The following is a 25091-nucleotide window of genomic DNA, read 5'->3' as shown; positions in this document are numbered from 1 at the left end:
AGGATCCTTTTATACAGAATTCTATGTAAATAAACTCACACACATCTTAGTTATATACTTCTTTCATCTTACCATAACCCACTAGGCTCCTCTGTCCGTGGGATGAAGGTTTCAGGAATGACCTAAAAACACCAGAGAAAGGTTGACTGCATTTGGATAAATCCAGCAGATGGATTTGCACTCCCAACTTTAAGACAGAATGCAAAGAGAAAAAAAAATAAATGCCTACCAAATTTGAGATTTAACTATAATTTGAAAGAACAGCTCATACCATGTGTCAGGCTTTACACAAAGTTTTTTATGTACACTGCCACCTCATTTCATTTTTCTTTTATTTTGACAGCATGCCTATGAGATAGAAACTCCTATCATCAATCCCATTTTACAGATGAGGGAAGGAAGGCTGAAAGAAATGAAACAAGTCATTTAAGGTAACAGATGATGGCTGCCAGTGCCTCCTTGGAATCCTAGTTAGCCTACCACCCCTTCTAAACTACTCCTCTTCAGGAGGCTAGACTAGAAAGAGTTCTGGTTCCAAAGAGAAAATATGGATACATTTTAAAATGTAATACAAGGGGATTTCAAAAACAATGTGATACCAGCCTTTTAAATCGGAAAAGTGAGAATACTGGGAAACCTTTTTTTTTTTTCCCTTCCCCAAAAGACTGACTTCCTCGCTATTATGGGTGGGTTATTAACTCATGCCATTAAATCATGAATCTGCTTTTCAGTTAGGTGTCTCATCACTGCCACAGCTCTAGTGTGTCCTTTTCCGGTTTTCAACTTCATCTTGGCCCAAAGAGAGAAATGATTCCGTTGTGTGTGTGTAATCCACGGGGCCCAGGGAGGGTCTTTTTGCCCCTTTGTTTTCCTGGGTGTCCTCACTCCGGAGGCCTGGCATTCCTCACGCGTCTAGGGCAATGCAAAAGCAGCGAAGCGCGGGGAAGCCACACAAAAGACCGCTATCAATGTTGAAAGATCGATTCAGTGCGCACACGAAACACCCAATATGACCAGGAAAAGGAGAAAACAACTTTTTCCCAGAGGGTGAGATTGGTTGACCTCTTGTGGGTGTCCACAAAAAACCCCAGCAGGTAAAGAGGTTGGGCGGCGATCTTTGTAGATTCCGCAATCATCCCAAACGCGCCAGTAGGCGCGGCCTCCGCCCTTTAGTCCCAAGAGGCCGGGAGGGGCAAAGAGGGGGCGCCGGGCACGAAGTCTCAGGCGGTGTCTCCTTCCCTCCCCAGTGCAGCTTCTGTCCAGTGGCCGACGCTTCATTCATCTTGCAGGCGCCGCGGCTCCCGGGCAGGGTGGAGGCGGGTTGGTGGCCACGCCGGGCCGGGGAAGCTGGGCAGCGCCCACCGGTCCAGCGAAGGGAGGGGCTGCGCGGCGCGGATGCCCGGCCTCGCCTTCCCCTGCTTCCAGCAGGCGCAGCCCCTCGGCTGGACCCAAGGTCTGGCTTGGGTCTCCAGCAGAGCTGGGCAGTCCGGGGCTCCGAGCGGTCCAGCGGCTCCTCCCAGGCCATCGCCCGGGTGTCAGGCCCAGGACGCAGCTTTCCCGCCGGGGTCTCCCCTCCAGCGGCGGGGTGCGCGCACACACACACACACGCCCGTCCTCGCCCTCGATTCCTCTCTGCAGCCCTGGCAGTCGCGCAATCCCGGTCCCTTCCTCCGGGGTGCGCGGCCCCCGCAGGCCCCTCCCGGGGGCGAGGCGGGGGGCAGGACGCGCGCGGGAGCCGGGCGCGGGGAGGGGCCGGCGCTGGGGGAGTGTCTGGCTGCCCCCGCCCCTCGAGTGAGTGACTGGGCGAGGAGGTCCCCTCCCTCCGTCCCCCTCCCTCCTTCCCGGTCCCCTCCCTCGCTCGCTCGCTCGCCGCCAGCCCCGGCTCGCTCCCTGCCCACTCCCGGGGGTGGGGGGACGTTCCGTGCCGCGGCCGCCGCTTCTTTCACACTTTAGTTGGGAGCCGCGCGCCGCGCTCAGTTACTGGAGAGAGCTGGCCGCGCGCCGCCGCCTCCAGCACGCACGCACCCGGGCCGGGCTTCGGGGGCTTCGGGGGCTTCGGGGCTCTTACCCCCGGCCTCTGGGAGGAGGGGGAGACCGGGACTCACCGTGGGGAGGAGGAGGAAGACAAGAAGGAGGGAGGAAGAAAACCCGCCAGCAGGACCGGGGCGGGGGGCGGGAGGCTTGCCACCTTCAGCCCCCCCGCGAGCGCCCAAGGTAAGCGGGAGCCCCCCGCCGGCCCGGGGGAGGGGGGAGTTGGCGGCGCGGCTCGGCCCGGCTCTGCTCCGGGGCGCGCCCGGGTGGGCTGGGAGGCAGGCCTGCGGGTGCCTGCCGCGCGGCGGGGATGGAGCCGCGGTCGTGGCGCTGCCGGCGCGCGGCCCGAGCCGGGGCTGTTGCTGCTGCTGCTGCTGCGGGGCTGGCAGGGACGGAAGCTGGGGTGGGGGAGCCGCTGGGGGCGTCTGCTGGCCGGGACGCAGGGGCTGGGATGCGGTTGGGGCTGCTGACGACTTTCGTCACATTGAGGCCTGGGTGGTTGGGGTTCGACACCCCTGCTTTCCTACCCATACCCTCCTCCCCCCACCGCCGCCCTCAGCCTTTCCTGCTCCTCTCGAGCTTTGCCCGTAGCCGCCGTACTTTTTTGCAAGCCAGAGCTTGAAAGCAAAAACCAAAATGCAGAACCTTTGCTCAGTCTCTGAGACTCTCCGCTCCGACGGATCTATGTGTTTGTGTGGGTGCTGTGATCCCCCGAATTTTTGAAGTTTTGACCTTTCGGGGATGGGGGCTGACTTGTCTCGGTGCAGCGGTTTGTCCATCTCGATATATTTATTATTCGTGCCCAGGCGAGGCAGCCGGGGAGTGGGGCGCTCCGTTATTGTACCGGGGGAAGATTTCACTCCCCTCTGCGGGCAGTTCGCGAAGTGCGGCCGCCTGCAGCTGCCTCTGGTCGGCTGCTGGGTGTCCTTCCCCTGCCTTCCACCCTGCCCCCCACCCTCTCCTCCGACGGATTTCTTTTTTTTTTTTCCTCCTCTCGCTTACTGTTTGTGAGAGAGAAGCCCTCTCATCTCCCATTCATCTCTCTTTCTAAGGCTCTGGATTGGCTCAGGCACGATGATAAAAATTGGGGTGGCTTTTCTCCGCTCCAACAGTTGCACGGTCAAAGGTAAAAATACATCCACATAATCACGCATTAATCCGGGGAGATGACAGGCACCGTTCGAGATAGAAGTGTTCGGTTTCCGGTAGGACGTTGACGACCTATGTATAAGGTAGCTCCGGTCGCGTGTGGGTTAGGAAAATTGTTTTAAAATAGATAGTTGCTTCTGTTGTGGCTGGAAGACAGCCTTAAGTTCAGCTATCGGAGCAAGTCTGAAAGGGAGCCAGCTTGGTCACCCAGAACTTCAGGAAAGACACACATGCTCTGACTCAGACTTTGGGAGGGGGACTGACACACCATAGATTCCATGTAGTACTTTTTTTTTTTTTTAATTTTAAGGAAACAGTTGGGCTGTTCGGGGAAGTGACACGTTCATTACACAGACAGATATTATGAACACTTCCTTACTTCATGGGCTGGGCTCACCTTCTACCTAATGAGAATAATCTTTCTGTTGGTAGAATTGGGATGTATCAGGATAGAAAAAAAAATCATGGGTAGAGTTGGTCTGGGGTGCTCTAGCTTTCATCCATCCAAGTACTAACCAGGCCCAACCCTGCTTAGTTAGCTTCCCAGATCAAAGAAGATTGGGTGCATTCAGGGCAGTATAGCCCTAGACACTATAGCTTTCTTAGGGGGAGAAGGTAATGTTTCTTAAGGGTCTTTAAGTCCAAGGTGCTCAAGTTGGGGGATTTCTCCCCTTTTTCATACTTCTAGAGCTGGATTGTAGGATCAATAGAACATGTTCTGTGTTGGCTGTTTGGAAATGCAATTGATCAGATGTGGAAATTAATTTAGACTTGGTTATTTTTCTTTTGCTGCCTATAAAGTAGGAAGTGCTGGTGATGAGACAGCTGAGTGTATTTGTCTCTGCATTAAGCCAGTGCTGGGACTAGCACTTCACAGATCAGAAATGCAGTGTGGAAATCCTCCCCTAGTGTTTCCTGCTGTGCAGACTGGGTTCTTTTTTTTTTTTTTTTTTTTAACATGTTGACTTTTTAAAAAAAATTTATTTATTTTAATTGGAGGCTAATTACTTTACAATATTGTATTGGTTCTGCCACATATCAACATGAATCTGCCACAGGCGTACAGGTGTTCCCCATCCTGAAACTCCCACCCACCTCACTCCCCGTACCATCCCTCCGGGTCGTCCCAGTGCACCAGCCCCAAGGATCCTTTATCGAACCTAGGCTGGCGATTTCTGACAACAGCTCAAGATGGCTGTTTAGAAAAGCTTTGAAGACAAGCAGACTCAGCACTTGGATGAACAGAGGGCTTCAAGAAGGAGTGGGGTGCTTCTGTTGTCAGGTTTATTTCCTTTAGGGCATCTTTCCCAAGAAAAGTTGGCCCTGGTTGGTAGGGTGGTCTTATAGCCAATGCTGATATTTCATCCTAGAAGGACCCTAAGGTTCTAGGTTCCCTCTTCAGCTGTCTTAACTACACTGGTCGAGTTCTTTGGGTTCTTTGCTAGTGTTTTTGTGTGCTTTATCCTCTCACTTTATCCCTGATAAGGTATGCTTTATCCCTGATCTCACTTTATCATCTAGCATGGATTTCTGGGGGGGCTTCCCAGGTGGCCCTAGTGATAAAGAACCCACCTGCCAGTATAGGAAACATAATGAGACACCAGTTCAATCCCTGGGTCAGGAAGATCCCCTGGAGGAGGGCATGACAACCCACTCCAGTACTCTTGCCTGGAGAATCCCTGGGACAGAGGAGCTTGGCGGACGGACACGACTGAAGTGACTTAGCATGCACACACACATGGATTTCTGGGAATTGATAGGCTACTGTCTGCAGTGGTTTGAGCTTCTTGAAGCATCACAGGGTAAAAATCAAAAGCCTTTTCATTAATTGGTACTATTTGCTGTGACTCTACCCAAGAGGAAGTTGATGTCCCCCACTGTGAGTATAATTTCCAGGTTGATGGTGCCTCAGTGCTGTGTTGATTTTTGACCAGGCAAGACTTGACTGTCACTTACTTAGTGACTTGCTCCAGGCTCCTAGTAAACCACTCCCTCTTTTTTTTTTAAGGGGAAGTTGTGCTTCTTTTTTAAAATTAATTAATTTTATTTTTGGTTGCACTGGGTCTTCATTGCTGCAAGCGGACTTTTTCTGGTTGCCGCGAGCAGGGGCTAGTCTTCATACTCTTCATTACACATGGGCTTCTCATTGCGTTGGCTTCTCTCGTTGGGAGCACAGGTTCTAGGGTGAGAGGGTTCAGTAGTTGCAGTTCGCAGGCTCAGTACTTGTGACTCACAGGCTTAGGTGCCCCATGGCATGTGGAATCTTCTCACACCAGAAGACTGAACCTGTGTCCCCTGCATTGGCAGGCAGATTCTTATCCACTGGTCCTCCAAGGAAGTCCTGGCCCCTTTCTAGTAGCTGTTTTTTGTCAGGGAATGAAACACCCCAGGTTGGAGAAGGAGAAGTTTGGCATCTCCCATTAGAACAGGAGTGGGCAGGATATCGTTCACCGAGGGTCCTACATGTGGTGTCACCAACTTCACGGGAACTTATCAGTAGAACCTGGAGCCCTGAGAGGCACCAGCAAGTGCATTTTGGGCCATCTTAGATTCCTTCTTTGGAATTATAGAAGTCTCAAGAGCTTGAGAGAAGTAAAAGTTGTGATTAATTAGGTTCTCGTTAAAACATGAAAAGCAGATCGCAATAAATCAATGTAAAATACTTGGAAAACTGAGAAGAGGAGAGAAGGTCTCAGGGAGAAGGTGTGCATCCAGGGAGAACTGCTACTCTGAAACTGTTTTTTAAAACTGGTGACAGTTGTGACTTTAAGAGATCATAATTCAAGAGCTTATCCGAAGTGACATGTGAATTATATACATACATATTTTTCAAGTAGGCAATTATTTAGCTTGACTCCCTCAGTTCTGAAGTTTAATTTTACAACTTACACTGGCAACAAGAAACAACTTGACATGCTGTGGTTATGCAATCAGGACAAGAGTGGTTGCACGTCAACTGGGCAAGGATGAACCTGGAAGTGAACACACAGCAGTGTCTGCAGTCAGCAGGTAGTGAGTGCCTTCCCCTCCTTTATTATTATTATTTTTTTAATTCAGTGTGTTCCTGGAAAATGCATTTCCTTGGTTGCAGGCTAGTCATATAACGTCAAAGACTGCTTTCTCTCTATACTTATGAAAGGAGATGCAGCTGCCCCAATCTGAATGGAAACTAAGATGAAGACCAAACTAGGTAGTTAGAGGCAGACTGTCTTGCTCCTCTCTGCAGCCTCCTTGGCAGCTGATGGATTACGTTGCACTTACTTGCGAGTCACTCAATGAGTGATTGGATTGAATGGAATTCACCTAATTAGTTAAGATCTGTAATGTGTCAAAAACCTCCTTGGAAATACATTAGATGCAGATTTCCATTTTCATAAATCAGTACAGTAGTTTATCAAGAGCTCCATATTATGCCACAAGTAGGATTTTTCAATGTGGAAAAATATTGGACAGAAAAGTAAACATATCAAGCATAATGTCTTCTCAGACTACTGGAATTTCTACTTAGGATCATCTTCATTTGGAATATATATAATATCCATATTTGACAAATATTTCTTCACTCCTGATTGTGACTGGTCTTCATCTTTTTTTGTCCCAGGCATTCATTGAATAACAATGCTTTATATTTAAAGGGTGCTTTATAGTTTTCAAAATTCTTTCATGTACCCTTGTCTTACTTGACACCGTGCTGTGGTCATAGCACGCAAGGTTTTCCTCCTGGGATCGCTCCCAGAATGTGCCTGCGTCAAGGACTGGAGAAAGGTCCTGCTGAAGCTCAGGTAGCCCCTACCTCTTGGTTTACTGGATTTTCCCAAGGGAGGCCATCATGGATATTCACTGCTGTTCCCTCTAAAATAATGTAAAACAAGCAAAGGTGAGACCTGCCTCATGCAGCAAGCACACTCAGCCTGCCAGCATTCATTCTGAGCCGCTGCCCCGGCATCTGTCTGTTCACTCTCCCTAGGCTGCCTTTTACATTGCTTCGCCAGACGTCCCTTTTACCTACATCTCCTTTCTGAAGCGTTTCTGTCCCATAGATGTTCATCCATAGGCCTCCTGCTTCTTCTCCCACCACCTTACTTTTGCCTGCAAGACTTGGCTGGTGTGTGTCGCAGTGATCTTGTCCAGTCCTTTCACTGTGTCTCCAGGCCCACTTTCCCTCTGATGGCTCCCACCTCTCTGCACAAGGGTAGGCTTTCTGCTTCCAGCTGCTTCTCCTGTCTGCCCTCAGGGCCCCTCTTCCTTGTCCTACTTTGCCCCACATGCCTCCCTTATTACCTCCGCCCACTTCTCTCCATCAAGCTCTCAGATCTCCCAGCCCATGCCTGCCTCTGCCTGTTTCACAGGCTCACGCCATATCAGCAGACGTGTTTACAGCATTCATGAGTTGAAGTCCACATGCTCTGTACCTTGTAGAAAAATGGAGTTAGAACATTCTCAAGTTTGGAAATCTTTCTGCCTTTGTTTTCACTTTTTTCCCAAAGATATATATATATATATATATATATATATATATATATATATATATATGTGCTGTGGTTAGTCGCTCAGTCATGTAGTGGGTTGCCATGCCCTCCTCCAGAAGATCTTCTCAACCCAGGTCTCCCGCATTTACCATCTGAGCCACCAGGGAAAGGGATTCTGCTGGGCCAAATTCTGAAACTCATCAGGAAAAGGAACTCCTTTCTATGTCTGTTCCATGTTCTTCCTTCTGGAATAGGAATGTCATAACTATTACCATATGCCTATCCCATCACTGCATATATATATTAATATATATATATATGCATATATATAGAGAGATGTAGACCATTTTTAAAGTCTTTATTGAACCAGTTACAATACTGCTTCTGATTTATGTTTTGGTTTTTTGGCTATAAGGCATGTGGGATCTTAGTTCCCTGGCCAGGAATCGAACCTGCACCCCCTGCATTCAAAGGCAAAGTCTTAACCTCTGGGCTACCAGGGAAGTCCTTGTTTTCACTTTTGATTCCACAATGTTTTTGACTTTTAAAGACCCTTAAAACCCTTTAATAATAGCTGGAGCACTTTGCCTCATCATTTTGCTTAGCTTTTACATCTTATGTTAGATAATAGATAAAGAAATATCTATGCGATTCTTGTTATGTTTAAAGATTGGATAAACATACCTTGAGCAGCATTTCAGAAATTTCCATAATGACACCGTCGAAAGGCTCTCCTATACACCAAAATCTACTTTCTGGTCTTCCTTGGTGGTCAGTGGTAAAGAATCCACCTACAATGCAGGAGATGTGGATTCGATCCCTGGGTCGGGAAGATCCCCTGGACTAGGAAATGGCAACCCACTCCAGTATCCTTGCCTGGAGAATCCGGTGGAACCTGATGGGTGGAACCTGACGGGCTACAGTCCATGGGGTCTCAAAGAGTCAGACACAACTGAGTAACTGAACACACAGATACATTTTTACTAAGCAAGGATTCTTTAGCTAAGACCTAACATTGTTGCTTTCCCTTATCAGTTTATCACCTGTGTGGCCCTATTAGTAGGGTCATTGGGAGAAAAAGTATTAAACTGAGGACTACTACTGGAAAAACACAGCCTGTTGACTCATTACGTATGACAAACTTGGATTGGTCTTTTTATAAAACTACTTCAAAAGTAGATCCAGCACTAGTTACGCAATATCCTGAGGGCTCCAGGGCTTTTGGAAGAAGGTGCTTTAAAGCAGAGCAGGGAGAATGGTTGTTAAGTAAGAATTCCTCCCTGTCTTAAATGGATCTGTGTTTTATTTGGGTGCCGTGGACATTGCAGTAGTTTCAGTTCCATATATTAGGACATTTTCCACCTTCCTTGATGACATACAATTTTCCCTGCCAGAGTAGGGTAAGGAAGGAGAAGGAGGGGTTGGTAGTCTTTGCTGGAGTGCGGGGACATTTTTTCATACCCATCATCACAGATTCTGGTGGAGTAGGGTTCAATCCCTGAGTCTGGAAGATCCCCTGGAGGAGGGAATGGCAACCCACTCCAGTATTCTTGCCTGGAGAACCCCATGGACAGAGGAGCCTGGTGGGCTATAATCCACAGGGTTGCAAAGAGTCGGTGACAACTTAAGCAACCGAGCATACACATAGGCGAGACCCACTCAGCAGTCCAGGAGATGCAGTATTTATCATCACAGGCACTCCGAAAAGCTTATCCCTGAACCCCAAGGTTGGCATGGAGGCCTGTACTGGTTATTTACAGTCTAGGGGAACCCCTGTGTTAACCCTGTGATTTCTTTCAGGAGAGGATTGAAAGGCCAGATGTGAACTAAGGAGATGCTGCAAGGCTGCCCTGCTGAGATTTGCAGAGAACTTTTCAAAGACACAGATAATTAATACATGCCAAGGGGTGACTTCAGCAGTTCTATCTGAAAGTTCTGCCAACAGCAATTTTCCTAAGATAATTTTGTAACAGTTCTTCCAATTAAAAGGTTATAAAGGAGCCAGCCACACATATCTCTATGTCTCAGGCAGATACTATTACTATTTTGAGGAAGGAGGTGAGAATCCAGGAACCTCTTTGTTTCGTATTTACTGAAAATTCAGATGTTCTGGTCTCCATGCCAGGAATCCATGACAGTCTAGAGACAACTCCCAAAACAAAGTTTCTGCTTACTTTTGGTGGCCGCCCCAACACGCACCCCGACCTGGCCTTGGGCTTCCCTCCCTCTGCCGCTTCTTTTCAGGTCCAGTCCCTTCTCCTCCAAAGAGCGTCTTCTCTGACCATCTGAGTGGTGTCTCCCTTAGCTTCCATGAAGTCCTGCAGCACTTGCTAAGTCACTTCATTTGTGTCTGCCTCTTTTGTAGTCAGCCAGGCTCCTCTGTCCGTAGGATTTTCCAGGCAAGAATACTGGATTGGTTAGCCATTTCCTTCTTCAAGGAGTCCTCCCAACCCAGGGATAGAACCTATGTCTCCTGCATTGGCAGGCGGATTCTTAGCCACTGAGCCACCAGGGAAAAGGTCCTGCAACACTTATTTGATGTTCATTTCTTTCATTATTGGTTTTGATCTTGATTTATGATTTTTTGGTCACCCCAGTGAATCATCAGCTCTGTCATGCCCACTGGGTCTTAAGGGTATAACGTGCAGAGTAAATAGCTGTTGGTTGATTGACAACTGGTTATTGGTCTGAGGCTTAGAATTTTTCTCTGTGAATACCTTGCTCCCATTTAAAACTTTTTAACCAAATGAGGAAGTGGAGTTTCTCAGGGATGAGAAAAGATAATGGGAATTTTTTGATTCCTTTGTTGGCCAAGGTTAAAGCGTCTAATCTGTCTTACACATGAAGATAATGTACTAAACAAACATTTGTTGATGATACTTTGTGTCATTTCTGTGCCTGGCACAGGAGAGATGTTGGAGATATGGATAGAAAGGCCTGGCCCTGACTTTGTGGACTTCTCAGAAAAGCATGGGAAGTGTCAGGCAAGCACATGGTGTGTGGGGAAGAATCAAGGTGCTTTGGAAGCTGAGGGAGAAAGCAGCTGACTCTGTCTAGAGGTAGGCTGACTGGGTACCCTGTCTCCCTGGGACAGTCCAGGTCTGTGCCCATTGTTCAACATAGTTATTAATGGACACCCTTTGCCCTCAGAAGTCTCCCAGTTTGGACAATAAATATTGATATAAGATCCCACAACATAGAGAAGTCACATAAGGGTTCACAGAGGAGATATTTAGGATGACACTGAAAAGCCACACAAGGGTCCCCTAGGGTATTGTTTACATTTCCTAAAGCATTGGTTTGCTAACCATGTTTCCTCATTTTACTGTGGATTTGCCTACTAGTTCACAGACTGGCATTTGGGGATAAAGGGATTTGAGGGTCGATGGAAGGTGAAGTGGCTTCCCAGGTGGCACAGTGATAAAGAATCCGCCTGCCAAGTAGGACATGTGGGTTCGATCCCTGGGTCAGAAAGATTCCCTGGAGAAGGAAATGGCCACCCACTCCAGTATTCTTGCCTAGGAAATCCCATGGACAGAGGAGCCTGGGGCGCTACAGTCTATGGGGTTGCAAAGAGTCAGGTAGGACTGAGGGACTGAGCATGCACACAAGGAAGCTGAAGTTGGGCATTCCAGCAGAGTTCACACACTAATGTGGAGACAGGTGGATGTAGGTCGTTGTGGCTTGGAGCACATGGAAGATGAGACTGATGAACTGTGCAAGGCTTCATAGCGCAAGAGTTTGAACTCATAGCCCAGAATAAGATGCACTGAGAGACAATGAGAGATTGTAAGCAGAGGGAGACATAATTTGCATGATAGATGATTCCTCTGTGAGTATGGGTAAAAGACTGGAGGGGAACTGAGAGAGTGACCCCAGGACACCTACCGCACAATTGGGCCCCAGCACATTTTTGTTGAGTAAATGAATGAGAGAGTTTTTGAATATGTGGTAGTTGAAGCTACATAGCTTTATGTGAGATTGCTCGGGGAAAGTAAATAGAAGGAAAACACTGAACCCTGAGTTCCAGGGAACACCAGCTTTCATGGGCTGTGGATGGAAAGGATAGTGGATACTAAAATTGCAGGCTCTCATCGTGGCAAGAAGACCAGGCAAGTGGTGTCAGGAAGAGAGGATGGGTGTGTGCTTCACACTGTCACACGAAGGAGTGACAAATAGCATTGAAGAGTTTTTCTCAGAATTTGCAATTCTGTTATAGAAATAGAAGCGGAAGTATTTACCTTATGGCAGATATCGAGACATAGGTAATTGGTTGGCCAAAAAGTTCATTTGGATTTTTCTGCAAGCTATTATGGAAAAACCCCAAAGAACTTTTTGGCCAGCCCATTACTTAGCATTATAGAATTACTATATTCATGCTGCATGCAAGATTTGAAGTTTTAGCATTGTTAGTTTTATACATTGGGATTCTGAGGTTTACCTTATACAGTTTATGCCAGTACCGGGTGTAATAAAACTCTGAGGTCATGTTCTTGGAGGATGATGGAATTACACAATGTTTAATCACTGTGAATTTACAAGTGTGCATAGTGATATATAAAGGGGTTAAAATACATGGGTGTTTACTTTCTACTAGATGTGGAGCCATCCATGGGGGAGGGACATAGTAAGTTACAATGTTGTTAGGAAGGAGGGCTAGTTGTAGAAGCCAGCCTAAGTAGCAGTGTCGTTGCAGGTAAAAAAGAGACAATTGTTGCAGAATAGATTGTTACTTGTCCTCAGTCTCTACTGAGAGACCCCAGGTGGAGCTGGAGGGTGGCATTGTAACATATTGGAGGGAACTTGGGCTTTGGGTTCAGCAAAAATTATCCCATTTTCACCATTTCCTAACTCTAGCTTCCTGGTCTTGAATAATTATGGTAATAATTGACAGTAGTAATAATAAAAGCTAACATCTATTGAGTGCTTACTCTGCATCCAGGTGCTGTGCTGAGTACATTACATGCATTGTCTTTAATGCTTGAAACAAATGACTATTACCTCTATAGATAAAGCAGAACGGAGGTTTAGGGGTCTCTCGGACCTTGACCAAGATCTTATAGCGGACAAGTGGTGGTGCTGAGACTGGAATCCAGGCTCTCTGACTCTTGGGCAAGAGTCAAGCTTTCAATTATCAACTCCTGGGCAGTTCTGTTTTCTGCCTTTCCCACTACACATACACGTTCCCTTCTCTTCACCTACTGGTTCTTTTTGAAGCAAATTGGAGACATTATGTCATCTCGTCTGTACATACGAGATTATATTTCTAAATGATAACAGCTTTTTTTTCTTTTAATATAGCCAAGTATTATTCTTTAAAAATATTAACAATAGTTTCTTATCTAGTCAGTAATCAAATTTTCCTGGTGGGCCCATATATTTTTTAATGATTAATGTATTTTATTCAGAATCCAAACAATATTCACACTTGAAAGATGTATCCATCTTTCTTTATAGACTTCCTTTCTCTATTTTGGTCTTCCCTTGTGGCTCAGCTGGTAAAGAATCCACCTGCAGTGTGGGAGACCTGAGTTCAGTCCCTGGGTTGGGAAGATCCCCTGGAGAAGGGAAAGGCTACCCACTCCAGTGTTCTGGCCTGGAGAATTCCATGGACTGTGTAGTCCATGGGGTTGCAAAGAGGTGGACACCGCTGAGCGACTTTCATTTTCTCTATTTTCCCGCTTTTTATTCTTCCCTAGCAGTTTATTTGTTAAACAGATTTATCCTGTGGGGTTCTCTACAGTCTGTAGTTTTCATCTTCGTTTTAGTGTTCTTCACTATATTCTTCAGTTTCCAGTATTTCCTGTAGTTTGATCAAGACTGGAAGCTTGATCAGGTAGTTTGGTAGGAGTACCTCATAGAAAGTGCTCTGGGGGAGGCACATGTGCCTTTTTATTTGTGTCGTTAAGACTCACTGGACTAACTGGGTGGTGATGGGGGCTTCCCTGGTGGCTCAGTGGATAAGAATCCACCTGCCAATGCAGGAGACATGGGTTCAATTCCTGATCCAGGAAAATCCCACATGCCCCAGAGCAGCTAAACCCATGAGACACAACTAGAGGCTGCACTCTTGAGCCCATGCTCTGCAACAAGAGAGGCTGCAGCAATGGGAAGCTTGTGCCCTGTAACTAGAGAGTGGCCCCCGCATGGCACAAGTAGAGGGATGCCATGCAGCAATGAAGAACCAGCACAAAATAAATAAATAAATATTTTTTTTAAAGAAAGACTAACTGGTGGATTTAGGTGTTGTCAGCCTGATCTTTCCATTGGGAAGCTTCCCGAGGCCCTTCAAAAACCACTTTGGTTATTGCTTAGATATATTATTTCAGAAATGGTTGGAAATAATATTCTGTCATCTCTTCTGCATTTGGTTAGCTGGAGTTTTTCTATCAAGAAGAGATTTACCACATCAATTATTTGGTCACTTCAGGGTGTGGTCCGTCTAGGATAATTAATACTCAGTTTTCTTCCCTCTATTTTAAATAATGTTCAGAATTGTGAGTTGATTTTCTAACATCTTTCAAAGAAGACCAATGAGAGTATCATTATGAACTCATGGATTTTAACACAATTCGTGTGTTTATAGTCCTTTGCAGTTATTTCTTTTGAAGTTCAAGTTATCTTTGGCCCAGAGGAGAATCTTTAAATTGGCTTCTGAATCCTTTTGACATAACTATACTGGTGTTTGAGGATGTCCTTACTTCATGATATGACAAAGATATTTCAGAATTCTCTAGTACATTTCCTGTCCCAGATCCTTTTATTTCTAACTGTTATTTAGAGAACACAATACAGGTGTTAGGAATTCTCTTTGCCTTTGGACTGGTCATTGTTTCTAGGTCTGTTCAAGTGGACAAAGTTTAAAAATATAGATATGTATGTATATCTAGCTACTGAGACATGGAAATATATATATATATATGTTTGTGTATGGATATGTTTTTGTAAAAATGTGTGTGTGTGTGTGTGTGTATGCATATTGTTTCTGTTTAATATAAGCAAGGGCTTCCCCAGTAGCTTCACAGAAACGAACCTGCCTGCCAGTGCAGGCGATGCAGAAGACACAGGATAGGTCCCTGGGTTGGGGAGATCCTTCAAAGCAGGACATGGCAACCCACTCCAGTATTCATGCCTGGAGATTTCCATGGACAGAGGAGCCATAGGTTTGCAAAGAGTCAGACATGATTGAAGTGACTGAGCACACAATGTAAGCAGATGTATCTATTTTTTCCCTTTTTTTACCTAAAAGGTAGCATACTATAGTTACCCACCTTGCTTTTTGCACTTACTGGTATTTTTCAGAGATCACTCTGAAACCATATATTTAATATAAACATTGTTCAGTACCTTTTACAACTGCGGAGACTATTGTGTAAATATACCAAACTTTATTTGTTTGGCTACCTGGCTATTTTCAGTCTTTTGCTTTTACATTGTAATGGGAATGGTTTGTTTTTGGTGATGGGGGTTTATTTGCAAATCATACATAAAGCCTGAATGGTTAAGTTTTTCCTTAACTAAATGGACAGCTGAATGAACAGTGCTGCAGTGAATAGCCTTGTGAATATTTATGTATGTGTTCTTGCCAGTTTATTTTCCTAGAAGTGAAGTGGGGTTGCTGGGTCAAAGGATAAATGGATTTACAGTTTTGTTTGATATCACCAAGGTTTTTTCTGTGGGTACTGTACAATTTTGCATTCCCACCAGCAGGTAATGAGAGTTCCCTCTTACCCCACAGTCTTACCAGTAGACATGTTGTAAAAAACCTTTGGGTCTTTGCCATTCAAATGGTGAGAGATGATACTCTAGTGTAATTTTAATTTGCATCTCTTATTATGAGCTAGCTTGAGTTCCTTTTCTTATGTTTTGGGGCCATTTGCATTTCTTTTTCTGTGAACTGTCTCTTCATGTTTTTTGGCCATTGTTATAGGATTTTAGGTCTTTTTCCCCTTTATTTATGAAGCTTTTTATACATTAGGGACATTATATACTAGGCATATCATCCCTAATATTTGACAATTTTCCCTACTTTATCATTTGTCTTTTTCCTCTGATTATGGTTTTTCTAATGTAATTTTTTTCCCTTGACTTACTCAGTTGTAAACTTCTAGATTGTAGAGCAGCACTGTCCAATAAAAACATAGGAGAAACCACGTATGGAAATTTTTATCAGCCGCAATAAAGCAAATAAAAAGAAAGGTGTACTTCATAATATATTTCATTTAATCTAATATGTCAAAAATATTGTTATTTCAACAAGTAATCAGCATTTTTAAATTAGTAATGAGATATTTTATAATTTTTTTCATGCTGAATTTTTCAGAACTGATGTGTATTTTATACTATAGCACATCTCAATGCGGTCACTAAATTTTCATTGTAAATACTTAATCTGTATGTAGATTTCATAAAATTTAAAGTTGAAAAGTAAGTTCACATAACAGAGTTGTTCCAAGTGTACATAAAAGTCTTAATAGCTGTGTTGAGTGTCAGTTTTTAAATTTCAATTTAAATCATTTAAAAGAAATTAAAACTGCAAATTCAGTTCTTAGCACGTTTCAGGTGCTTGGTAGCCCTGTGTGGATAATGACTACCATCTTGGACAGCACAGTTATAGGATAGTCACCCGTATTTTCTTTCATTATTTGTGTGGTTTAATCATTAACGTTTAAATCTGTGACCATTGGAATTTATGTTGGTGTATGGTATGGGGAATGGATCCAGTTTTCTTTTTTTTTTTTTTTTTCTAACATGTTTATTTGGAAATCACAAACCACTTATTTATTAAAAAATTCATCTTTTCCCCACTAATTTGAGATGAACCCCTATCATATAGGCTTCCCTGGTGGCTCAGATGGCAAAGAATCCACCTGCAGTGTGGGAGACTTGGGTTTGATCGCTGGGTTGGGAAGATCCCCTGGAGAAGGAAATGGCAACCCACTCCAGTATTCTTGCCTGGAGAATCCCATGGCCAGAGGAGCCTGGCGGGCTACAGTCCATAGGGTTGCAAAGAGTCAGACGGGATGGAAGTGACTAAGGACAGCACAGCACACTTACCATATACTCAATTGTTATAAATAATTAATAAGCTATATTTCTGCATTTTCTATTCTCTTCTGTTGGTTTGTCCCTGCATATTCCAATACCCTACTATTTTCATCATAAAGAACAGATAAATATATTGTAATATTAAAACCATTTTGGGATACCATTTCATACCAAGCAGATTAGTAAATGTCTGTCAGCATTAAGCATTGGGCAAGAATGTGGAGCAGAGGGAATATACACATACATTGGTGGTGGCGGTATAATTTGATATATGATTTTGGAAAGAAGTTTGGAATGCCCTGTGGAATGGTCATCCCCTGACCTTCACCTTCAGGATAGCAGAGCAGATCCAAAACTGGAGTGGGAGCAGTTTTGTCTAATAACTTCAGTTTGCCATTCTAATATTATCAATTTTCGTAGGAGTTGGATTGTGAAAAAGGTTGGGAAGCAGTGCCTTAGAGAAACTTACACATGTGCAAGAATGCTCAGAGATAGCAACCCTATTCATAACAGTCGAACACTGAAAACAACCTTCATGGCAATCAACAGTATACTGAATACAAAAACTGTGATGTGTTTATAATAGTCCTGAGAGTAACCTGCAACTGTGTGTAACAATATAAATGAATCTCACAAGTATAATGTTGGGAGGAAAAGGAATGTAGAAAAATGATACAGTGTGTTCCCATTTATGTAAAATTTGAAGAATACTAAACCAAAGCAATACATTGTTTAAGGACTGACTCGTATATGAGATGACTAAAGAAAAGCGAGAGAACTGTTAATATAAAGTGCTGGAAGATAGTGACTACTTCTGAGGGCAAAGAGGAGGGGCAAAGTTACATGGAACTTTGAAGGTGTTTATAAGGTTCTGCAAGCAGGTTCTATATGTAGGTAGGTACATAAACATTTTTGTTTTTATACATTAAATTGTATGTGTGTTATGTGACTACTATTTTATAATAAAACAGAAGCAAAACAACAGCAAAATTCCAGACTCAGGAATAGCCTAACCAAAATTCAAATAATTAAATTTATGCTCGAGGAAAACTTCAGATGTAAAACACTTTGCTCTTTCCGTCTCTTATTCAGTGGCAGTGACTTTTTAATTGGCTGGCAGAACAGTTGAAGACAGATTTGCTTTTATTGTCTGGGTCAGGCAGCAAGAAATATATCGTTGTGTTCTACACACAAGAGTGACTGTCACATCACCAGGTACAACTACAGGTAGAAGGTTCTTTGACACTGAGGCAATTTGTTTTGGTACCAAGCAATTAATTTTGGAACCATTTTTTGCATTTTAAACCATGGCCAGCTTTAAACTTTATTCAGAGAGAAGATTTTTGAAGAGACAGCATCATAAATAGCAAATGTTTATCAAGTATATGCTATACACCAGATGCACTGTGTACATGAAGTCATTTAATCCAGATAACAGTCTCCTATTAAGCCACACAGGTTATACATATTGCCAGAGAGTCAACACAGGAAAAACATGATGAGATTTTCATGAAAGCTTGTCTCACCCCAAATCCGATATTCCAAAACAGCTTTTTAAGAGCTTCAAGAACTAATACATCCTTTACTGAGTGCAATGCATCCTAACTCATCCAGAAAGAGTATTTCTAGCCTTAACATTTCAGAGAGGCAAGTGCAGGTCTTCAGAATGTCTGTGGTTTTTAACATCTGTTTAAGTTTGCTGTCTTCAGTAGCATTAAGCCGCTGCTCTTTACCCCTCTGTTTGATGATCCTTTCATAGGCTTGGTGGCCTTAAAGAATTTGATTGACTGGGCAGTGGAAGACCTGCCAGGGTTTCTGTTGGTTTTCTGATATGAACTCTTTCTTAATTTTGCATCCCCAGGATTAGCCCAAGCCTCAAAACCTCTCTTCACCATGCCTGTGCAAAGCCTTTGCAGCCTATTGCACCTTCTGGCATTAAGATTACATGTATCTCTTTCTCCAACTTGTCAAAATTTTAAAACTGTTTTTTTTTTTTCCTTTGGTTCTTCAAGAATTACCTTATGTATCCCAAATTGTGCTTTCAGCAAGTGAAACTTATTCCTGATCTTTTATCTGAGTCGTTATTTGGCATATTTTTATCAGGCCCAGCACTGATAATTGTCATTATGCTTTGAAGTTACATCATGTTTAGCTTCAGAGTTCCCCCATCCTTACCCCTTCTTTCAACTGGTATTTTCTGGAGAGAACACAGCTGAGGAAGGCGATAGGGTGGGAAGGAGTATTCAAATGAGCATTTGGTTGCTAGGTAACCTGGCTTACTCAGGATTTGTGACTTCCTAAAGTTATGTAGAAATTAACTGCAGAGCTATTTGGAATCTCTGTCCAATGGCACATTCCTCTTTAGATTAGTGTGCATTCACTTTGGAGCTGACAGTAGCTTCTAAATCTACACAGCCTCTTTCTCTAGGAGCTATTATACTTACTCTTTCAAGAGAGTGAATATGGCAAAAAAAAAAAAAAAAAAAAAACACCGCACTTTTTTTATATAAATAAAAATGAGGTCAGTGTACAAGTGAAGATGGTGAATCCCCATCACATCCTGTGATCTGTGGATGTGTGAGTGCCTTTCCAAGCCCTGGGAAGATAGTTTTCATAGTGATATTGAAGCCAGCCTTGTGTCTTCCTTCTGTCATCGTTATATTTGAGTTTCCGCCAAGTTTGCTTTAGGTTCTAGTGTCAAGAAATATACTTGTCCTTTGTGTAATCGCCAGTGAGAGTTATATGGTGTTTTGTGTGAAGGTAAAATAGCTTGCATGTATTTAGGTATTTCACTTTTTAAAAAGCATAATATCTAAGATTAACAAAATTTAAAAGGAACCAAATATAATTAAATAAGTGCCTATGATTTGCAAGGAAGTAAAGTGAGTTATGTCCAGAAAATGAAATGCATGTGAGATTTATACTGGTTTTCTACTACTTGATTAGATCCTATAATAATATGTTTTGAGGGCTCTTTCTTGGAACTTAGATGTTGTCAGCCACAAAGGTGGGATCAGAGTGAGGGTGAGGGAGTAATGGCCTTGAAAGGAAATAAAAAGAAGCAGTGGTATTTACGATCAAGTGTTGCTCTATGGAAAATAACATTTATTTTCGAACTTGTAGCAGGTTATTTGTTAAGTGGCAGAGAGGATCCGAATTCTGAGAGAAATTCAGTTCAGATAGCACTGCTTATCCTCTGCACGCAGCCTGAAGATAACTTTGTAATTTACAGCAGCACATTCAGACTGTATTGTCCTGATTGCTCCTTTAAAGGCCTATTCCGGAAGGACTTGAGCCTCTCTCTGTTTGTGCTTAAATGGGCCAGCTGCATGCATGTGAAAGCAGTAAGGGAAACTTGGAGAGGCTGTTGTCTTTTGGATGCTTCCTTGAGATTGAGTGGGTTTTTGCCTCCTTTCTACACTGCCCTCCTTCCCCCTATTCTATGTAGTTGAATTTTCGATGTGGAACTAACACATGGGGCTCTAACGTTTTATACGTTTAAAACGAGTGGGAAAAAAATTAAATACATGCCTAAATGGTATTTCCCATAATTGAATGAACTGCAGCTTCGTTTGGTAACATTTAATATGAAAAACTCCAAGAATCTCTCAGGTTAAGATTTTCTCTCTAAGCTAAACAGAACTTTCCCCAGATCACAGCCTCTGTCCTGTCACCTCCACTTAGCGCCATGATTGCGTCTATTAAACAGATGCGTGCACAGCAGTTCAGAAATCCACAAACACCATTTTCTTTCCCTAAGTAAATAAAACACTGCGTTGGCCAAAAGGGACGTTTGGGAACTGAAAACCCGAATGAATATTTTGGCCACCTCAGTGCATCATCTTGGGTTATTTTGATAGCTCTAAGCTCAGAGGGTGATTGGAGAAGGAAATGGCAACCCACTCCAGTGTCCTTGCCTGGAGAATCCCAGGGACGGGGGAGCCTGGTGAGGTGCCGTCCATGGGGTTGCACAGAGTAGGACACGACTGAAGTGACTTAGCAAGCTCAGAGGGTAAAGCGTCTGCCTGCAATGCAGGAAATCTGGGTTCGATTCCTGGGTCGGGAAGATTCCCTGGAGAAGGAAATAGCAACCCACCCCAGTATTCTTGCCTGGAAAAAATCCCATGGATGGAGAAGCCTGGAGGCTACAGTCCGTGGGGTCGCAAAGAATCAGACACGACTGAGCGACTTCACTTCACTTCACTTCAAGCAATCTCTCACCTGCTTACCTTTGAAGTGTGTTGCCTCTTCTAGGGCAGATGGTGGGACGGGGGCACTTAGGGAAATGTGCCAGGTCTCTAGCAAATCATTCATGATGCCAAATGAACATTGTATTTGACATGGCTATTTATTCTTTTTTATCAAGTGTAAAGAAGTCTGAAAATAAAAAGTTATGTCTCTTCTTTGCATTGATGAGTCATGAGGAGGCCATGAGAAAGTCAAGATGAAGAGGACTTGGTCTTGTTTGTGCTGTGTGGGTACAGGAATTCCATAGCAAATGTGCTGATGGGTGTCAGGTGAGGAAAAGAGCCATGACCTCCCAAGATGAGGGTTTAGAAACCATGGAGTGGGCCACGGAGAGTTGGAATTCTCATTCTCACTTTTCGCTAGACTGGCTCTCCCTTTGTTACCTATGGTCAGCATAAGAAAGAGCAGTTGGAGAATTAATAACTCAATGATCATTATTAATACTGCAACAGGGCAGCTAAGAAGGAGAAACATGTCCTAAATCGAACTTGTAACAGTTCAATATTTCCTTGCTGAGTGGGTAGATGACTCAATGCACTTGATATCATACTTTAGAACTGCTCCATTAAAACTGGAAAATGTGTCTTAATATTGTAACATCGCAGTCAGGAATGGTTTATTTTTGTTGGTGGTAGTTTATTTCCAAATCAGACATAAAGCCTGAACTGAAACATTACTTGTCATTTACTGGACAGACAGCTGAATGAACAGAGAAAGTAACTGAATTTATTCTACAGCCTCCGAAGCCCTGGGTATGGCTGCTTTGTGCTTGTTGGCAAACCCTGCTGCCAAAGAGTCTTCAGAGAGACTTCAGTGTCTCAACAGTGGGACTCACTCTGTTGGTGAGAAAATACTGCTCTACTGGGCTTTTTATTAACTTGAAATTTTAAATTTATCATTCCTTATTTTGAATCCAGTTCAACAAAGGGTTATTATTTGGGTCCTTTGCTAGGGCCTGGAGCTTTGCTAAATTGAGCTATAGGTTAAAATGTTTATCATCAAAGAGGAAATTTTGTCTATGTTAGGTATTTGTGAGGAATGAGAAATCCCTGATAAGTGCTGAGAAATAGGGATAGTCACTCAGCGGCTAAAGAGATAGAATGAGAAGGCACATCCCCCTGAAGGCTTTACCCATCCTTTGGGGATAGTCTGACCTTTGAAAAAGCTTTAGTGGTCAGATTTCACCACCGTTTCTCTTGCATCCCAATCTGATGAAGTCTCATGCATAACAAAAATGGCACATTAGGGTCCTTTTATTTAATTCTGACAATGCCCCACTAGAAAATTGTAGAACAAAGTCTGTTCCTTAACCACAGGGCTATTCTTCCAGTGACCTAATGGGTTTGAATGTCAGTGCTCTTTCAGTACTTACTGCTAAGAGTTATTTCGGCTGAGAAGGTGAAATATGGGTAGTTTCCATCTATTCAGCACTCTTTTTTTCCATTCTTACACAACTTTCAAAGAAAGTTTCCTTTGGTGTTTGTAGTGTTGGGATGACCCGAGGCCAGCAGTTGGCTAAACTGTTTGCTGTAGTTTCGCCTTGGGCCAGGTGAATCACAGCTGGGGGGCCAGGAATCTGCTGTTTGTATTTTTCAGAGAGTGGGCTCTTGTGTTGGAATACACTAAGGTCAGAATTGATTCTGACCTTGAGCCTTTGTAGAAAGAATTATCTCACAGTATTAGGAAAAAGCAAATGAAACAGGTTAGTGGTGGAGTGTATATGGGCTCTGGAATGTGGACTTGAGATGGGGGCTAGGAAATGGCCTGCAGATGGGTTTTTAACACAACACCTTTTCAGGGCTCTGCTCAGTCGCTTCAGCCACGTCCGATTCTTTGCGAACCCCTGGACTGGAGTCATCCGTCCATTGAGCTTCTCCAGGCAAGAATACTGGAGTGGGTTGCCATGATCTCCCCTACCCAGGGACTGAACCCATGTCTCTTGCATCTCCTGTATTGCAGGCAGATCCTGTACCGACTGAGCCACCGGGGAAGCCCCGCTATTGGAATAAAGAGATTCATAGTGGATTTTGGTGAATTCAAACAGAAAGAGCAAGAAAGTGGTCTATACCAAAGTAAACTGATCCTCGTAATCATGAATTAATAGCTCTTTTGTTGTTTAGTTGTTAAGTCGTGTCCAACTCTTTGTGGTCCCATGGACTGTAGCCTGCCAGGCTCCTCTGTTCATGGGATTCTCCAGGCAAGACTACTGGAGTGGATTGCCATTTCCTCCGCCAGGGGATCATCTCCACCCAGGGATTGAACCTGTATCTCCTGCATTGCAGGCAGATTCTTTACCACTGAGCCACCACTTTGCAGAGAGGATTTCAGTCCACCTGGCCAACCTCACGGAGAAGGTAATGGCACCCCACTCCAGTACTCTTGCTTGGAAAATCCTATGGATGGAGGAGCCTGGTAGGCTGCAGTCCATGGGGTCGCTAAGATTTGGATATGACTGAACAACTTCACTTTCACTTTTCACTTTCATGCATTGGAGAAGGAAATGGCAACCCACCCCAGTGTCCTTGCCTGGAGAATCCCAGGGACAGGGAAGCCTGGTGGGCTGCTGTCTGTGGGGTCGCACAGAGTTGGACGTGACTTAAGTGACTTAGCAGCAGCAGCAGGCCTACCTCAACTTTGAAGCTGACTGTCTTCCTAGCACACTGCCTGGTTCACCGCAGGCCTCAAAAAAATTGAATTAAATGTTATGGTGACTCCAGGGCCTCTGGGTATTCATTGTTTCATTTCCCTTCTCTGTGGGTTTCTGAGTAATGTCTTACTGTTCTAAACTGTCCTCTCAGTTGGCTTTACTTTCATTTATGCCCTTTCTCAAGCAGCACTGAAGAGTAGCTATCAACAGAGGAGAATCAAGACATCTATATGAATGTGTATAATGGCAGGCAAAGACATATAGCAGAATAGAAATAAAGTATAAAAATTGGCAAACTTAAAAAACATAAAATGATAAGACTATGGGAAAGAAAGTGTAAGGACAGTAGGAAATTTATTTTTTTCAATATAATGGAAATAAAGTATCTGTTCGTAAATTTTAAAATAATATCTAATAAATATGCTGCAAGAGTCTTCTTTGTAAAGAATGTATTGTTCTGGTCAGGAAAAGAAAAAAAAAGAACTGTAATAGTTAAAAGGTCTGTGAATAGTGTGTTTATATAGGAAATATGGCTTTGGAATGAATGGTCAGATAATTATGCTTGTACCTGAATAGGTAAAGATGTTTCAAGCCATTAGAATTTGTCTTCGGAGGAAGAGTTATACTAAGATCAAGGAGGTTTTTCAGGTGGATATATTGGATTTCATACTTTAGTCATAACTCTTGAACATGTTGAATAATTTTGACTAAATTTGTAATAGCACAAGAAATGTCTTAGATTCAACCCTGTGGTTTGATGTGCAGTATTTAAACAACCAATAAAAGCCAGTCCAGTTCCAAATGAACATTTTTCTGTGAATTACAATGAATTACAGTGTATTTTAAGTGGATAAGGTGGCTAGTGGTATATGTCCATATTTAATGAGAAGGTGTGGTCAGTTTTCCAATCTTCTAATATACATTTTGGATTAATTTTATCTGAGATTATGAAAGGTTAATTTACCAAAACTGTTTTTTTCCCTTATGTCCCTTCATCAACTAGAGTTGCTTTTCTCAGGCAATTGTAAAATCCTACAGAAAAAATATAAATGAAATATTTCCAACTGGAGAAAGTGCCTTATTGATTCTCTAATTTTATTTCCATTAAAAAAATTTCAAAATATATGAAGGCCTAAACATGAATATACGTGGCTTCTGGGGAAGTTTCTGAGCAAATACGCAATCAGCGGGGCCCTATGTAGTTTTCAGGGTCGATATTAAGCAGGCTTAGGACAACTACTGGCTTCTCTGGTCTTCTGAGATCTCTTCTGCAAATGGGCTAGAGGCTGTAACTCCCTTACTCATGATTACAAACGAATTATATTTATCTGTGTTTTGTGTGTGTGTGTGTGCGCGCACGCGTGTGTGTGCAGTAAATTATGGCTATTGGGCAGCTGCTTACAAACTAAGGTGTGGAGAGTTCAATGTTACCTTTTTCTTAAAGCCAACATAACTAAAAGTTATTGGTTACGTTTCTTTTGAAATGACTCATACTGAGT

At 43.4% G+C, this 25091-nt stretch overlaps 1 protein-coding gene across 2 annotated transcripts in view; it reads left to right on the top strand.

The window, feature by feature from the left end:
• Nucleotides 1-1746: 1746 nt before the first annotated feature.
• CUNH1orf21 (chromosome unknown C1orf21 homolog) overlaps nucleotides 1747-25091 on the top strand; it is a 241633-nt gene continuing 218288 nt past the window's right edge. The window contains exon 1 of one of the 2 annotated variants that reach the window (XM_040263813.1): nucleotides 1747-2214. The gene's annotated coding sequence lies outside the window, so the exon portion shown is untranslated. The remainder of the gene's footprint in view (nucleotides 2215-25091) is intronic. The other variant, XM_040263814.1, reaches the window with a different exon arrangement.

This window comes from Oryx dammah, unplaced genomic scaffold (assembly GCF_014754425.2).
Source record: "Oryx dammah isolate SB20612 unplaced genomic scaffold, SCBI_Odam_1.1 HiC_scaffold_21, whole genome shotgun sequence".
Lineage (NCBI taxonomy): Eukaryota > Metazoa > Chordata > Mammalia > Artiodactyla > Bovidae > Oryx > Oryx dammah.
The sequence above is the reverse complement of the archived record's forward strand: the minus strand, read 5'-3'. Positions and strand labels throughout refer to the sequence as shown.